Source organism: Netta rufina (genome assembly GCF_964035555.1).
Source record: "Netta rufina genome assembly, chromosome: 19".
NCBI classification, from domain to species: Eukaryota; Metazoa; Chordata; class Aves; order Anseriformes; family Anatidae; genus Netta; species Netta rufina.
The window spans coordinates 3,372,816-3,387,138 of NC_140143.1; positions in this window are offsets into that span (position 1 = coordinate 3,372,816).

The window sequence follows — 14,323 nt, forward strand, 5'->3', positions numbered from 1 at the left end:
TGGTGGGATTTCCACCCGCCAGGCTCATCCCTGGGGAAGGCAGGCACAGGTGGAAAACTGCAGCCTGCTGCTGCTACCTGTGGTGGCACCTGAGGTGCAGTAGGTGCAAAGCTCAACCTGGCTGGTTTCATCTGACTTCTACACAGGGCTAATGTGCTCTCTACCCGGAGTGCTCCTAGCACACCATGCTCTGTAAATCACAGCAATTACCAGTGGCCGGCTGAAAGCACGTCCTCCCTCTCCCTCTCCCCCGCCTGGCTTCTCTTTAGAGATTGGGGTATTTGGTTTAGCGATCTCCAAATATTTTTACAGTGCTGGTACGTGAGCAGCAAATATAACCACCTCTCCCGAGAACTGCTAGGGTAGCTAAAATGCTGGTTGCATTAATTACTGTGAGGTAATTGTAATCCCACCCGGTTTTTCAAAGGCAACCCTCACTGCTGGGCTGAGAAAAAAACAAGAGTGAAAAATGAGTGAGCCCCATGGAGCTGTGGTAAAGCAAAGACAAATCAAGGAGGGACCCAGATGAGGGCTGTTCTTGCCAGGTGAGGATGGGCTGACCTCGAAGGGCTCTTTTCCCCAGGTAAATCAGGCAGGTGTCACCTTCCCACCATGCTGCTACACCCAGAGAAATGGGGAGGGATCTGGCTGGGAGCAGGCAGTAGCAAGGCTGCAGCCACAGAGCTACCTGCAAGGGTTTTGTGTGTGTGTGTGTGTGTGTGTGTGTGTGTGTTTGTCCTGTGTTTCCTGAAGGAGAGGACAAAAGGAGGCAGATCTCATGGGAAATGAATCAATGCTGTCTCCTTCCAAAGGGATTTGCTGTATTTGCTGCCAGGGTGGCGGTGTCGGCCCCCAGCTGCCACTTCACGTGCCCGTTACTGGTCCCTGCATCAGCACCCTGCATCCTGCCCTGGGAAACTTGCATGACCTAAGGAAGGGTGGAAAAAAATCCCAAAATAATTTAAAGTACAGTATCTGATTGAGGAAAAAAAAAAAAAAAAAAAAAGTATGGAAAGGTTGCTGAGAAGTGTTTGATATCTTATTCTCACCTGACAAGGCTGTCAAAAATCACCATCCGTTCTTTCTGCCACTGGTGCTGCAGAGGCAGTGATTCACAGGCTCGGGATGAATTTCCCTTTGCTCTGAGGGGCCCAGCAGCACAGGAGCTCCGATGGGAGCAGAAAAAATCCATCTGCTCCCCTGAGGAAATGGACGTGTGGCTGTCTGCTGGCTGGTAGGGGGGTTCATATCATTTAGGGTATTTGATCTGTGCAGCTTGTTTCTACATGACTGGTGGTTTTGTCCCTGTTCCTGGAGGCTTTTTCGCACACATTCCTCCTCTCATGCATGTGTGTATTACCAGGCTGTACCCAGGGGATGCTCAGGGGGATCAGGACACTCGGATTTTGTAGCAACATCTGAGCTGCTGGCATTGCACAGCCAGGCCTGTTTGCAGGGATCCGCCTTGTTGGTAAACTTCACTTATTCTCCATTTTTCACTTGCACGTGCCTCCAGGAAGCCCAGCTAGCTGGCAGCCCCCACACAAACCCCTTGTTTCTCAGGCTGCGAACGTGGGACCACAGCTCTGCGATTTGTTGTTCAGCTTTGAGAACTTGATCCACCCCCTCTTATCACACTCCTCTACCCAGAGCACTTCATGCAACTCAGGGCCTGTAACAGGTAGACTTCCTAACCCATATAAAACACTGCAAGTTATATTCAACTTCCTTAAAGCTTCAACATTTTCAGTGGCAGAGACACTCTTCTTTTAATAGGATTCATTTACTCTTCACCCAAATGTAACTGTGTCTGAGACACTGAGTAGGTGTGATTTCAAAAAAAAAAAAAATCAACTGGAAATTGTTATAAAAGCTACCAGCAGTGACTGCAAGGGCAGAAAGTGGGAAAGAGCCTGGGCCAGCAATAACAGCATCCCCAAACTCCTTGGCTTAGTGCCTGGTCCTTTTGGGATAAGTCATTTAGTGTGCTTGTGCCTGACTGACCCTAACATCATTAAAAGATTGGTAACAAGTTCCCGTGTCCTGCCTGCTGGCCTGGGGCCACCGTGCGGGATGCAAGCGGCTGAGACGCTGGGACAGAACTCCGAATTGGCACCTCCTCATCTTTTATTAGCTCCAATTAGTCCCATATGATTACAGAGGGTGTTTTATTTTAATAAAGCGTGCAACTTCCGTTCACACGTGCGCCTTTGTTGTTCCGTGAGTCAGAGCCCCTCAGGGGGGCTGTCTATGAAAGGCTCCACACTTCATTTTTTTAAGCTTTCGCACAATGTGTGGGTGCGGAGCTAAAAATAACGTTGCACCTCTTCTTGCACTTCCTCCTGAACAGCTACGAGGGGGCTGCTGGCTGAGCCCGAGGGATGTGCAAGGGAAGCAGCGAGCTGAGCCCCAGCTCCAGCAGCGCACGAATGCTGATGCCTTTAATTTAGCGACGGCGTGAGCGGCATGTGAAAACCCTCCCCAGAGACTGGGGAGGAGCTGCTGTCCTTCGGTGCCATGAATTTCCCTTGTTCCCTACTTTCAGTGTTGGAAAATTTTAAAAATGAGGCTGGGGTAAGGAGCAGCGATCACACAAGCAGGTGCTGCCTCATAGCACAGCTCCCAAGGCCGCATCCTGCTTGCACAGGAGCCACGGCTGTGACCAGGACCAACACCCCAAACCCAGGCTGCAAACATTGCCAAAGCTCATGGAAGGAGAATATCTCAGAAGCCTCCATTTTGAGCGTTTCTCAATCTTCTCAAGCTGCAGCAAGGATGGCAGCGGGTTCCCTGAGGAGCCAGGGCTGCCACTTGCCTCCTCCACCATCTCCACAGGCCTCACCCCGCCATGCGGCCTACAGCGCGGCAGAAATAGCAGGCGCTGAGGCAGCTGGCAGGGAGCGCCGGTCACCTCCCACACAGGCACAGCAGCTTCAGCATTGCTTTGCCACTTCGTTGCCGCTACCTGCTCCCCTTCCTCTTCCCTCAGGCAAACGCCGGAATTTTTGGCTGGCACAGACTTTTTCCTTCCTGCACCCAAAACGCTGCTTAAACCCTGCTGCGCAAAGCCCAGTGGTCGGTAGCACATGGGACCTCTATGAGATTGATGCTCCTGAGCCAGCACAATCCACTGTGTAGTCAGGAGCAGTCACCACAAGTAACATCAAATCCATCTAGAGCTTTCTTTCCCGGTGTAAGGATGGTGACACCATCAGCCCCTGAGGAACTGCTCGTTTCTGACCGCAGCAGGTGTCTCTGTGCATTGCACTAAATGAAGGGTCAAAGCCAGCTGTGATCGTTTGGCTGGTGTGTTACCAGCTGCGTCCTGGCTCACCAAAAAATGGGACCTCTGGCCCATTCCAAATGCTGCCAGCTCTGATATCTGTGGAGCCTCATGCTTCCAGGCTGGTTCTGAATGTGCTGAGGAAGGTGGCTCTGGCAGCGCATGGGCTGGAAAAGCTGTGCTGCATCCCCTCACCTGCACACCCCAACCATAACACCTCCAGCCCCCAGGGCTGTAGGGAATGGTCCTCACTCTTGTAAAGGGGAGCACAGGGGCAGAGAGGGAATTAAAGCGAGAAATAGTAAACATTGGTGAGGTTAAGGAGAATCTGCTCCAAAAATGCTGAGGTGGTACCATCTCACCACAGTGCTCAGTGGGTATTAAAGCAAACCAAGAAAAAGCAATAAAATAAAATAAAAGACAATCCTGTTGCTGAAGGATTTGGCAAAGTCCTGCCCCAAGATTTGGAGGATGCTGAGAAGACACAAGGTGCTAATCGCCCTGCCTGGGACTGCCATGCCAAGCAGACAGCCAGCAGAAGAGCTTTCCACCACATCCTCACCACTTTATGCAGTCAGAAAGGAGATGCTGCTACAGGGAAGAAATTACAGAGGGCTGCTGGTGAGGTAGGAGATCTCAGCTGTGCTTCTGGGGCTGCACAGGGTGTTTGGGTGCCCTCCCACAGCCCGGTCCTGGTGCCCTGGTGGGAACTGCTGGCGGTGTGAGCGCTGCACGAGATGAGCAGCAGTGGAAAATCCATCTGAGTGTTTTAGCCTAAATACGTTTGCATTGAAGCAGAGGGGGGGAAAAAAGAGACTGAGGCCCAAAATGTGTATTTCTAATTGATTATATGCATGGCTGCTGGGGACCTCTTACACTGTAATGGTTAATTATGTCACTGGCTGCATGCACTGCAGCCTCTATTTGTATTGTATTCAAATAACCCTGCCCAGTGCACAGGCAGCTAATATAGCAGATTGCCTTTCCGGAGAAAAATGGGATTGGTTTCGTTTGCTTCTTTCTTTTGTGTTGCATTGTTTTCTTTATATCACTTTAAAAAAGAGAAAAGAAAAATTATGAACTTCAGCCAATTACTGCATTAAAATAATGTCCCTGACAGAACATGATGAGCATCCAGGTCTAACCTGCTTCTTGCAGCTGTGTGATTTCCCTGGTAATTCCCTGCTGATCAGCTCCATCCCAGGGAGCCTCCTCCTGGGGGGCTGTGTGGGGACCTCTCCAGGAGGACATCACCTCTTCTGCTCCCTTTTTCCAGCACAGGACCCATGCTGCTGACTGAGTGCCCTCTCTGTCCTTCCTGGCCATCCCCAATGGATTTACTGCCTTCAGTCCTCCTCAAATGTGAATGAAAGGTGTCTGAGAGGCATTTGCTGTATTAGGCTTCACCACATGGCTGGAAAAAATCAAAACTTACACACCTGCATCAGCTTTTGTTATTGCTGTAAATCAAAACAGAGCTCAACAAGCCAGAGCACACAGCTCCATTGACTTCAAACCAGCTATCTAGCCAACACCTCCTCCGCATCTCATATCTCACTTTATTCTGAATTATTCCATCAGGATATTCATGCTTCACTAGCTGAGGACGTGGCGGGCAGAGATGTGACACGCTGCAGCAAGAGTGCTGGGAACCAGGGAAGCATGGTTGAGGTAAAAGCAATGTATGGGCAAAGCCATGCAGAAGCTGTGACCAAGTATTTATCAGAGACTGCATTTATTAGACTTGTTATTAATGAATTGCTTTTGTTATTTTCCTGCTGGGAGACCTCAGGGGTGCCTTCCCTTGGGGCCACACCATGGAGCTGCTGCCCTGCTCTGCTGCCACAGCCAGGATGGGCTGGAGGAGTTCCCCAAAGCCCTGTGCAAGGGGAGCTCCGGGGCCAAATTTGTCACTTGCCCCTAAGCCTCCCGTGCTGCAGTGGCTGCACACCCAGCAGCGATCACCTGCATGGCAGGGGGCACCTGCATGGCCTGTGACCCCCTTCTAGTCCTCCCCACTGGGACTGAGGAAGTGTCCCATCGCTGGATACCCAGACAGAGCCATGTCCTTATTCCCAGCTCCACCGTTAATTTTCTGTATTCTGGCTGAATCACTCAGTCTGGCGAAGGTTTCCAGGGCCCGCAGCATCTGCCCCTTTGTCCCTCTCTCCTTTAGCCCTGGCTTTCTCCCTGCCCCGGCCTGAATCCTGCCAAGTTGGCTTTCTCCAGCATGCTGGCTTTCTGCCCACCAATCCTCCCTGTTGTCTGCCATGTCCTCGGATGTGGCTTTGTGTGACACCGGTGGCCGCAGCCAGATTTCCCTTTCCCAGCTCCCAGACGAGTGTGTCCCAGGCAGCGCAGCCCTCCCCACACTGGTCCCAGCCCAGGGGGTCCTGGGGTGCACGGAGGGGCAGGGGCAATGCTGGGTCCCCGATGGAGGGACTGGGGACAGATGGGGAGGAGGGAGAAGGGATGGAGGGAAAGGAAAAGAAGGGGGAAGAAGGGATAGGGAAAAAAAAAAAAAAAAAGGATGAGGGGGGAAAAAATTACAGGCGGTGGGGTAAAAGGAAAGGGCGAAAGGGGATGGAGGGATGAAGAAGGAGGGATAGAGGGGAGGGAGAAAAAGGAATAGAGGGGAGGGAGGTGGAAGGAAGGATGGAGAGCGGGAAGGAGGGATGGAGGGAGGGGGAATGGAGAAGGAGGGAGGGGAAGGAGGGAGGGATGGCTGGAGGAAGAGACGGAGGGAGGGAGGAGGGGAGGGAAAGGGGGCACGGAGGGAGGGAGGGAGGTGGGCTGGCCCCGCGGCGCCATGTGATGCCCTCCCCTCCTCTCCCCGGGCTCTCCCGGCACGGCACGGCACGGAGCAGCCCCGGGGCCGGTGAGTGCCGGGGATGGGGGCACCGGGAGGGAGGAATGGGGGAACACGGGGGTGACTGGGGACACGGGGGGCATGGGGACACGGGGGGACCCTTCCCATGCCGCCCCTGGTGGGCACTGGGGCGCACAGCCCTGCGCCCTTCGCGGGGCTCCCCGCGTTGGGTGGGAAAGCCAAAAAGTTTAATGCCGAGCAGAAGGCTGGGGGGGGGCTGGGGGTGGGGATCGAGTGCGGGCGGCAGGTTGTAAGGGATCGGTACCGTTATTTTCCCCATCCCCATTGGGGTGGGAGCTGTCCCTCCAGAGCACCCTGGGGGCTCAGACCCTGCTGCGGGGCAGTGCCGGGGGTCCTGGCACCCACAAGGTGCCCGCAGCCTCGTGTGCCCTCCTGCCTGGTCTGGCCCAGCAGCGATGGGACCTTTGGGTGGCACACGAGCCCTGTCTGAAAGCCCCACGGTGGACTTAGCACGCCACGAACCCATAAACCCAGGCTCTTTACCCCAGTGCTGCTTCTCTTCCAGGCTGAGCAGGGACACGGGGATGCTGTGAGCAGCCCCGGGCTTCACCCAAGACTTTTGGACATTGATCTGGGGGAAAGAAGTGTGTTTTTCACAGGGAATATAAAATCCATGGGAAGTCGTGGGCTGCCAGTGGTTTCCAGTGCAGCAACCCCCTTGGAGAGGGCAGTGTGAATTCACGTGAGGCTACATGACATAAATCTGACCTGGTTGTTAAGTGAAGTAAAGTAGAGGGGGAAAAAAATTGCTGGATCATGGGTTGCCATATGAACAAGCGAATGGGGATGTGAAGCCAGTCTTCACTTCTCCTCACACCACTTATTCATATCCTGCAAAAGGTGGTGACACATGAAATGTGATATTTCAGCCACCAGAGCAGTGAGCAGAGAGGGTTTCTGACACCCAGCTTGGCTGTTGATTAATTGCTTGGTATTTGGTGAAACTTCATCAGCCCCCGACGTGTGGCACTTTTAGGGTTGTGGCTTCCAGGCGCAATACAGCAGGAGGCTCCCTGGTGGTGTCCCAAGCCCAAAGGGTCTGACTTGTCCCCATCGCTGTCCTTCACACACCCCAGCCTCCTTGGGGCAGAGGGCATGAGGCTGGTAGGTGGCCTGCATGGTGCAGGCAAGCCTTGGGAAGGGCAGCGAGGGCATTGAGGTCACTGAAAGCAGCACAGCTCCAGCAAGGGCAGTGGAAAGCAGTACTGGAGCTGAGTTTTGCGCAGTAACAGCAGGTGCCGGTGGCGTGACCCCAGCAGGCAGCTTTGATAGGGGACCGTCCCCATGCCTCCATCTCATCTGCCCACCAATTTCATGTGCTGCTGAATTTTAGGGGTGGTTTCAAAACCTTCATGAGCCACAGAAAAAGCCAAAGGGCTGGGGGTGGCTCCCAGCAGCCCGTCTCGCTGCCGTCTCACCTTCCTCTCGTCCGACGTGCGGCGGTTCCCTGTGGCATCCAGGGACAGGGAAGGTTCTGCGTGCTTGCTTCTCCTGTTCTTTCTTGTATTTCTGTAGCTGCTGAATATATTCAGTGAGCTGAATGAATCCCCATCTGGCAGCATCTGTCCTGCAACATTTGCAGCTTCAGCTTCTGTTATGGAGAGGGAAGGGAATAGAAGATAAGAAAGGGAAATAATTCACAAGCCCACAGAGGCTTTAACAGTATCGGCGAGCTGTGATCTGCGCAAGTATGCAGCTACAGAAAGCACCAGGAGCTTTTTCATAAGCCAGCTGGAAAGATTTAAAGCCCTGGTTTCAGGGTGGCATTTTTAAAATAATTAGGTGATGGAGCCTAGGTCCTGGTTTCAAAAGTTACCTGTGAGTCTTAATCTTGCTGCAATTAAAGGAGGTTTGGGTTCCAGGTGTGTTCTGGGAATGCGCTTTGGAATAAAGTCACATCAATTTTTACTGCTGCTCAGCCACAAGATTCTGACATTTACAGTAAAATATTTACTGGGAACATGGGATTTGTCCAAGAGCCAAGCTAATGCATTGTCAGGCTCAGAAAATGTGCTGTTACAGGTGAGTGAGGTTTGCAGCCGGTCCCTTTGGGGGATGGGACTTGCTGCTTTTCCTTTGTTATAAAGATTTATCGCTGCTCACTGGTGAAAAACCTTGCTGGAGTGGTGCTCAGGGCCGCACTGAGGGGGTGTTGTGTGGGCAGATGGCAAGCACTGACCCAGGATAACTCGCAGGTGATCCATTTTCCCACTCTGTGCAGGGCCAGTGCTTCTGGGGAAATCCACATCCACGGGGACCAGTCAGCAAGGATCAGGGATGGCAGAGCTGGGAGCACGGCAGGTTGAGGCTTCCCACCTGGTGGCAATCAGGAAGTTGGGTGGAGAAGGGAGGGAGGTCTCTGAGCAGGTTCAGCTATTAAATGCAGAGGGCAAACTCAAAATCAGCAGCAGAGGCTGGTGCTGCAACGTCAGGCCTAGGTGAGATGTTCCCACTGGTGTGCCATGGATTAGGAGGAGATGAAGCTTCACCTAGTGGAGAACTAGAAAAGAGGGAAAAAGGCAAAAAAAACAAAATCACCACCCATTGCTTACACGCATGCAGATCAGAAGAGTTTTCCAGTGTTCATGTTCCCAGGACAAAGTCACTCAGCAGGTGCTGTGTCCCATGCAAAAGCTTTGCCCTCGGCGTTGCCAAAGTGCCCAACCTGAGCAGTGTCTTTGCTTTAGTTTCTTGCCATCCTCGGCCCTGCTCTTATCCCTGGTTCCTGCTGCTGTGACAGCTCAGCTGTGGTGGCTCTCGGGGGGATGTTCAGAGCAGCACTGACCTGATGTTTGGTAGAAAATGGTCCTCTCTCCCAGCTACGTTGGGACACCCTGGAAGAAGCAAGGCAGCAAACCTGACCTAGGAAACTGGGTGACTTGGAAAGTTGCGCTAAATCGTCCTGATGCTGGAGCTGCTGCTTGGAAGCAGCTTTCTCTCCAGCAGTACGGAAACGGTGGGCTACAGGCAGGAAGCAAATCTGCACAAAACTGCCCTTTTTCCAAGCGAAGTGGGGATGGCTGAAGAGGAAAGCGACCTCCCTGGGTCACTGCCGTGTGTGCCAACTGTCCTGCAGTAACCTGCAAAACACCCTTCGGATTGAACAGAGTGGAAAACATCAGATCATACAGAGATGGAGGAGAGGCGCTGCAGGAACAAGCGGTGATATTACAGAGGGAGCGTTTGGACAGGAGCAGGGTGCAGGTGAAGACCACTTCCATGCACTCAGACCAAGTTTCACCTGCTGGAGGTGCTGGCCACGGAGGGGTGACACCGAGCCTCTCCCCCAGCTGCTCCCACAGATGTCGTCCCCAGGCTGGGCTGGGCCCCCCCAGCCCCGCTCCTCCAGCCCCACTGCTGCTGCCTGGGCGCAGGCTGCTGTGTCCTGCGTGGTTTTCCCTATCCTCTCTGCTGGGTGTTCAGCTACAGCCCGGCACTGGCAATGAATCTTTGCTAAAATCAGGGCATTGGAAAGCTTACCACCCCCAGATGTGGTGTAAATGATTATTATGTTCTTCATTATCACATAACTTCCTTATTAAACCCAACAAGCCACACAAGGCAAAGACCTTCCCTGTGTGAAGACGGGACCAAACTTCTGCAGCAGCTCCGTGGCTGAACGTGAGGACTTGTACACCCAGACAACACTCCAGGCGTATCAGAAACTGGGTCCCGAATTCCTCAGTATTTGGTCAACAGGTTTAATGACAGCTGCTAACGGCCTTTGAGATGCTCATCCAAGGTGTGGATATTGCAGCCCTTCTCTTTTTTTATGGGATGTTTCGGAACTCGGAGGCTTTGTGGCAAAGCTGGGACAGGCAGGTCTCTGCAGCCAGCACGCACACAGCCTGCGCATCTCACCACTGCCTGCAGCCTTCCTCACTCAGAGGTGAAAATGGTGCTTGGGGGATTCCTTGCTTTGTCTCACTTATTGTATGGAAAATATCCACAGGAGCCATGCAGCCGTGGGCGCTGAGGAGGAGAGCTGCGTGTCGGGGAGCTCCCATAGCTGCCTGTGCAGGTACTGGGATCGCCTCTCCCAGCACAAGCACGGGGGAGGCAGAAGATTTGCTCCTGATGCTATTTTTTCCTCCCAGAGCTGCTTAATTTAGCTCAGGCTGTCACGCACTGCCATTAAGGGGAGAAAAAGGAAACGGGGGTGCTGGCCCCGCTCCGCTCAGCAGCTGGAACCTGGGCTCGTACCTGGGGCTTGTCCTCAGATGTCCTGCAGCAGTAAAAGCTCACAGCCCAGGGAAGCTTCCTGCAGTCATGTTCATAACTCATGGTGCCTGCAGGGCAGAGGGAAAACCTTACACTGGTACGTGCTCTCTGTCCATACTCACCTCAGTTTAAAACAGAATCACAGAATCACAGAATCACAGAATCACAGAATTTCTAGGTTGGAAGAGACCTCAAGGTCATCGAGTCCAACCTCCAACCTAACGCTAACAGCCCTCCACTAAACCATATCCCTAAGCTCTACTGAAGATATACATCAAACATGTATATCTTACAGAAAAGGTGCCCAAGATCTTCAGCTGCATGACCTGCCTTGCTGCTGGAAGGACACACAGACACTGAAAAGCTGTCATATGCGAGGAAGAGATTTGTTTTTCCTCTTTTTACTACACATGATTGTTGCAGGATTTCATACCATCCTAAATGACAAGTGGAAGTGAACACAAACCAACTGTTAGAGATCCAGTATTTCACCCTGGTCCCGCGGTGAGCTGGATGCCCGTGGCTGAGCCAGCTGCTCTGCCCCAGCAGCCGTGTATGCAGGAGATCGCGTTGCCATCATTTATCTGTGCTGCTGCCTTTCCTCAGGCTCCATCCGTGCCAGCCAAGGTGAGCTGAGGGAAGCACCAAGCTGAAGCCAGAAGAGGGTCACAGGATCATCAGGTTGCATCAATTGCAGCCTGTGATTTACAGCATGCAGAAGTTAATGGGCAAGCACAGCTCCACATGACACTGCAATGAGATTTCTGCTCATCTTATAGCAAAGTCCCCAGCTGATCTGCTTTGCAGCGCTAAATATCCCCCCTTTGTAGCTCTTTGTAGAGGATAGAAGCCAGTGGTTTGGGTCTTGTCCCTGACAGGGAGCACTGACACACTGCAGTGGGTGACTAATGGGTGCCAGCTTTCATATCCAGGGGGTGAAAGGGTGTTGGGAAGGGTCCAGCAAGGTAAGGTGTCAGCTATTGCTACTGATAGAAACTTTGAATGTGTATATACACACAGTTTGTTCCTCAAGAACAGGAGTTGAGTGCATGGGCAATATTCCAAGCTCTGTGCTTCACCTCCTATTTCCCTCCTGAGAAACACATTTCATGTGCTGCTTTCCTACAAAACCACAGGGTCAGAGCTGCAAGACCTGCCTGCCATCTGCCTGTCCCCGTGTCCCAGCCTTGTGCCACCCTCATGTGAGTCAGTTTGGGGCAGAGAGCCTCTCCCGTGGCCCCAGACCTTCACCAAAGCCTCACTGTGTCCAGCTGCTCCCGAGCACCGCGCAGCCAAAGCACCGGCTGGGGCCCCCTCCTCACTGTGAGCTCCCCTCCTGCTCGGCCAGCACCTGAGCTCGGAAGCAAACATCGCTGATTTTCCACTTGTGACAACATTGCTTCGGCTGGCGTTAAAAGAGGTAAGAGCTGTAAAAAGCAAAGGAGAAATGAGGCGTGCGGGCGCTGCCGCTAGCAGGGAGGAGATACTCGGTGGGAGGTTTGGGGGGGGATATTTGTGGGTCCTGTAAGACCGAGTGAATGAGTGTGTGCAGACGGGCTGTGCTGGGGCCGGGGGGGCCATTCGGTCGATGGTTTTATTTGTTGGAAATCGCTGGCATCATCCAAAGCCATTAGTGTGAATGAGCTGGAACAGAGCCAGCGCTTCAGCGAGCGTGGCGGCGCGGGCACGGCGGAGGCGGCCGTTTCGGGAAAGCATCTGGTTAGAGGTCTGGGGCTGGGAGGTAAATCTCAGCTGCTGCTCCTGTGACCTTGGGAATATCGTTTTATCTCCTCGTCTGTGGTTTTCAACCCGAAGGTGGGCTCAGCTGCAAATCTGGTCCACACAGAAAGGGCAGTTAAAAGACAAATCCTAAGTAACCCCATCATAAAATTTGTCACTGGTGACCATTAACAGTGTGTGGCAGCCGCAGATCTTAATCCTAATTGTTTTTCAGGTGTTCCTTGTGTCTGATGACAAGCAAAAAATTGATAGGATTATCAGTGGTGTGACTTAAGCTAGACTTTAACTCATAACCAGCCTTCCCTTTTTTTTTTTAACAAACAACTCTCTTAAGAGCCTGTGAGCCCAGCGTGCTTGATTGAGTCAATGCTTGTGTTTCTACCCCACTGTAATGGCTATGCACCGTGCCGGGCTGGCAGCGCAGCACCACTGTTTGCAGCCAAGGGAAGCTTTCAAGTCCGGTATTGATTCTTTTGAAGTTTATGGCTGCTGGATGGAGCAGTTACTAGCGTTTGTTCACACTGCCATGAGCTGGACTGCTTCATTTCTTAATATCGGGCTAAACCTCCTCCACATCTAAAAGATTTATCTCTGTACTTATTTTTTCCAATATGCGATTTCTTTCTGAGAAACCGAGCCGACACATTTCTTTGTGACACTAATGCAGCTCTGTAAAGCTGCCTTATATATTTATGACCTCCTTTACAATACGTGTCGTGAGATCTGTGCTGTGGCTGGGCTCAAGCAGAGCACCAGCACGGGGCCACATACCCTGTGAGCTCAGTGGCCACCACTATGTGGTTGTACCACCACCTTCCTACTGCATTAGGGTCACAAATGACCAGGTGAGGCTTTGGGGCATTAGCCCAGAGGGAGCAGCATGGTGCTGGGCAGCCCAAGGGCTAGTGACCACCCGTGCCTGGCTGCCCCCATGTTCACAGCTGTGAGCAGTGGGGTTTGAGCGAGCCCCTCTCCATGACCTATTTGTTCTTGCCCACGCCGTGGCCTGCACTGTGTCCTGAGGAGCAGATCGTGCTACTTGAAGGCCCTTTATTTTTAGCCAGCCCAGTTTTCTCATCACAGCTTGGTGGGCGCTGCTCTTTTCAGTTCAGCTCTGCCGCAGCTCGCTCTCCTCTTGTGCCGTTCCCCGGCGCTCTTTGTACATCTCTCATGCACTCAGTGGGTTTCCTATCCCCTTTTCTCCAGGTTTCATTCCTCCTCCTTTGTGTTCTCCTCTCCCACCACTCCAGATCCATGGCTTAACTCCGAGCTGCCTCTGCCTCTGGCTTGAAGCGGGGCTGTTGGAGGAGCGGGCTTGTGTAGGATCCCAGCACCCCGCCGCAAACCGAGCCTTCCCTCCGATAACCTGGGCTGTGCTTCCCTGCGCTGCAAATGTCAGGAAAATTAGAAATGGTGCTCTAGCCTCCTGGAAATCAATAGCTGCCTGCTCGGCCTGGCTCAGCCCTGCTCTTTATCCCCTCACCCAGGTGAGGAGGCAGCGCTCTTACACTGAACTCACCAGCAGAGAGGTATTGATACGGCTCCTCCAGCCCAGGCAGCTCAACAGTGACATTTACTTTTCCCAGCCCCTCCACATAGCCCAGGGCAGCGACCTGTACTGAGTTGGATCAGTGAGGGCTGGGCTCAGAAATCAGGGTCAGGACGACATTTTCTACCTGTGACCACAGAGCAGGATTCAAAGTCACTGTCGGACCTGGGTGGCTGCAAAGCCAACGCTCACTTTGGCTTCTGCAGGGCTCAGTCCCAGCAAGGGGCATGTGAGCTCCCCATCAGAAGCTGTGGCTTCAAGACAAAAAGAAATTCATTATGAGGCCTGCAGGCTACACTGCAGGCTGCCTTTAACATTTCCTGGGCTACCACAAGCATGCATAATGTGGTTGAAGGAGCAGGAACCGTTCTCAGGTCCTGCTTCTTGGACATCTTGGTGGTGATATTAATTTAAATTTAAAATACAGATACTGTTGGAAGCCGAACAGCATCACCTTTTCATCTGTATGGAGCATTGCACAAATTGTAAAGGTTACCAGGAACTAAATCCCTGCTGAAAACCAAGCCAGCTTCTCTTTTTGTCCTTGAAAAATCTTTCTCTTGGGGCCCAGCTAATTCCAGCAACACTGGACGGGGGGAAGCGCTCTGCTGGGGGCACCATCCCTGTCTCCCCGGCCCCC